Raw genomic sequence first — 4,139 nt, 5'->3', positions numbered from 1 at the left:
CGGCCTTCTCGGCAGCCGCGGCTTCCTGGCAATCAGTGCACGCGGAAACAGCTAGCGCTTCTTTGTCCTTGCGCTTCCTGTTCATTTCTTGTTCTTCTTCTTCTAATTGGCGGCGTCGTTGTCGTCCTCCGATTCAATGTCGACGCCATCTTCGTCACCGGGAAGTCGCCTCCCCTCCTCTACTCGGGCACACTTATCCACCAGAGTGTACAGCTCATTCACAGTCTTCGGCAACCGGACGTTCATCTTGGAACCTATCATGTGGTAGCGCACCTTGGACTGGAATGCATCTATCACAACTGTAGGGTGGATGTTTGGAGTGTTCCTGTGCACCCGGTTGAACCTCTGCATGTACTTCCGCAAACTTTCTCCTTCCTTCTGCGGGAGGAGCTGCAAGTCGCCAGGCCACCCTGGTTCTTGATGGCCGCCCGTGAAGGCGCCAACAAACTCATGGCACAGGTTAGCCCAGGTCGATATGGAGTTCTCTGGCAAGTGCATCAGCCACAACCTCATTTTTGGCTTGAGTGCCAAAGGGAAGTAGATGGGGAATACCTTCTTGTCTTTTCCCCCGGCAGCTTGAACGGCGGTGGTGTAGATGCTCAAGAACTCTGCCGGGTTCAATCTTCCATCGTACTTTTCTGGTATCTCTGGCTTGAACATGCGAGCAGATGGCCAACGGACTTGCCACAGCTCGCGAGTGAAAGTGGGGCACCCAACCTCAAAAGGCGGGTACCCGCCTTCACCGGGCACGGGCTTGTCGACATCGGGGCCGTTGCGCCAATCAGACTGGTGGCGGGTTTCGCAGTATCGTTCGATGTGACACGCGCATCTTCCCTCCGCCTGTCTTCCAGGACTCGTCACCGGTCCGACGTGCTCGAGGATCGGATGAATCCATCGATATGTCATCGGGTTCTTGGTCGCATGGCTCTGGCTGCGTACCCTGTGCTGGCTGCCGCGGAGGGGATTGCACCGTGTGGAGGCCATGGCAGGCCTGCTCGTTGTGATCCTCCCGCCTTAGCGAAACCAATCAAGTTCTGAATGGTGGCCCTCCACTCATCCATCTGATTAGCCACTGGTGGAAATATCAATAGGAGTTGGGCCCATGCCATGGCCTCTGAAGCGGTGCTCGGCATGGACAACGACGCAGATCATGATGTCGCCTGGCTTCTGACGGTGCCGGTAGTGATGGCGCCGTGCTCTCGTCACCGTGAGCCAGTCGCCCAGGTGGCATGGTGACGAGGTGGATGCACTTGGGGATCGGCGACCCCATTCGGCGCATCGGCTCGGTGGGGCGTGTCCTGTAGTCGCACTCGCAGCGGGGGTGGCTAGAGTGTTGCGGTAAGCCCCAGAGCGAGCGCCATCGCTGCGGCTGCGTCCTTCGGTGGGGTGGAGAAGCGGAGACAGAATAATCTCTCCACCCGCATATTGTGGAGCCTGGCCACTGGGATGCTGTTGCGTTGTCCTTCTCCGGTGCCTCCTGCTCCCGTTTCGGCCGCAGGGGAAGTGGTGACGACGTTGCCTGCGCCGGCCACGTTCCCCACAGCGTCCACGTCCCCATGCATCCCCGTAGCCCCCACGTCATCGGTGGCCGCGTGCAAATGGGGCCTTCGAGGTGGACGGGTGAGTTGCAGCACTGGACTTTTTCTTGGCCGCCATGGATGATAAAGCCGTTGAAGAAAACGATGATGAAGATGATGCGTTGCTTACACTCTCAGGTTCACGCAAGCGCTTCCCCCTACCTGGCGCACCAAAGATGTCATGGAATAACACGACCACCTATGGGGCCATCGGCTCCTTGTGGTTCGGTAGGGGGGATGAGCACATTGCACAAAGAGCGGAGGGTGTAGAGCAGCACGACAGTGATCATATGGGCAGTTTTTATCCAGGTTCAGGCCGCCGCGAGGCGTAAAACCCTACTCCTGCTTTGGTGGATGAGAGGACCATGGTGAAGATGTAGCGCTCTAGCCCGGCAAGGTTGCCTCGGGAAGAGAGGAACTATGCGCGTATGAGTGTACAAGGGTCTGACTCCTTTCTAAGGTTGCCACGGCCCTCCTTTTATAGGCCAAGGGGTCACCCCCAATGGCAAATCAGTCATTACGTACTGATTAGATAGCAAACAGTGCTATCATACCTAACTCTACAGACAGGACAGGGTGCATCAAATGCCTCGCTTAGTGTCACATCGTGGCGTAGCCCGGCAAGCCTTGTCGTGCTATCCAGCCACCTTCTCGCCTGCCTGCGTGAAACGTCCATGGACGGGTGTCATTTGGAGGTGATTTCCTTTAGAAATGGCTACCACATGCCAAATAACAGCCATTTAATCACTTGGGGCCTCGACACCGCACCGATAGGTGACTTGCGTTGCTGTGAGGTGGAGTGGTGGAGCCTTGGCGGGGCAATCCGCCCCCGGCGTCCCTGGCAAGCTTGTCGTGGTAGTCTTGAGATTTGTCTTCGGGGCAACCTCGACCTCGCCAGGCTCGCCTGCCCGACAAGGGAAGTTTTTCCTTAGTGATATCTTGTTCTTGGTCTCGTCTTGGTCTTCTTGATCCGCCTTTGATTTCTCAAAGAGCTATCTCTTCTGCTTGGTCTTGTCTTGGATGCTGCAACCTTGGTCTTGAGCCTGTGTATAGTCCGGGCAACACACGCTTGGGGTTTGTTGTACAGACACTAGAGCAATCAGCGATGACATGGCCGTATAGTTTGCATTTGAAGCACTTCATATCTTTCGGAGGCAAGTGTCTTCTTGATGATTCTGGTGCATGAAATTCTTCAGCATTGACGAGATAAAGGTTGTGTCTCTTAAGATCACTTAGTTGTTGTGTGAGCATTTCAAGGTCTCGAGTGATGGAGTGTTGATTTTCGACATCTTCTTCTTCTTCAGAACTGCCATAATGTGAGAGAATTTATCCTTCACCTTCCGAAAGGGATTCTTGATTTGCCGTTTCCAGCTCCATCTTTTCTTCGTGGATTGAAAGCAATGTCATGATCTCAACATAGTGAAGCTCTTCGTAATCAGGTCTTTGTTTGATTTCAGACACAACCAGATCAAAGGATTCGTCAAGAGCACTCAGAAGCATGTTGCTACATCTCTATCAGTGATATCAGTTACCCTTAGCTGGTGTAGTCTTTCAACAATGATTTTCAATCAATCAGTGAGTTTCGTAACACTCTCCTTGCGCAGGCTTCTAAATCCAGTGAACATGGCCTTAAGCATTTTGATGTGAGGATCAGATCGGGCAACAAGATCTACGTGAGCACTATTAAGAGCATCCCACATTTGCTTCGCGGTGTTGAGCCTGTGAAACCGAAGGAAAATGTCTTTTGATAGACTACCACATATGGTATCTTTTGCTTGAGCATCCAACTGCAGATTTTCCTTGTCATCGAAGGACCAATTGTTAGGACCGATAATATATCGACAAGAGGGTGGTGAATGGCAGATTCAAATTTTCTTTCAAATCTTTGAAATCTAATCCACACACCGCAGCGGAATATAGGAGAGAAATGCACTGAATCAGATTTCTTCGTCAGAAGCATATTCATCGCCCAAGGCATTTACAACAGAGCGAGCTTGACTAAAAATAGGTTTTACTACGATGAGAGTTATGCAACACGCAAACAGGTGTAACAGAATGAAGCAAAACATTACGAATACAGAGGGAAATGCAAAAACAGAGTTATAAAATATAACAAGGATACGAACATAAACTGTAGGAATATGGACGAAGATAATGAGATGAATTGATACACAACACACGATGGAAAATAGAAAAGAACAATGATCAGAGAATCTAGTGGCACTGAACACGAATGAAAACTACTGAATGAATTGCAGTAGAGAAGATATAACCAGTGGTGCTCGATGTTGACAAGATATTTGGTAGGCCAGTTCACCCTTCTGCCAAAGGGCTATGTCTGGTTAGAGGGGTTGTGACTTAACACGGAAGATAAACTCTCTTCACCCTGTTCTCCTTCAACACAGAGCTGATCAGACTTAGGTTGATTTCACTCGCGTAGATCCTTGTCGGCGATCTCCAAACCTTCGGTCGACCTTTGTGGACCACAATCACTTTTGGTTGCTGAAGATCAGGCTCGGTGAAGACAATGACTCTTCATCACTCGAAGCCAAACCTATCCGT

Source organism: Triticum aestivum, chromosome 7D (assembly GCF_018294505.1).
Source record: "Triticum aestivum cultivar Chinese Spring chromosome 7D, IWGSC CS RefSeq v2.1, whole genome shotgun sequence".
Taxonomy (NCBI): domain Eukaryota; kingdom Viridiplantae; phylum Streptophyta; class Magnoliopsida; order Poales; family Poaceae; genus Triticum; species Triticum aestivum.
Note: the sequence above shows the minus strand (reverse complement) of the source record.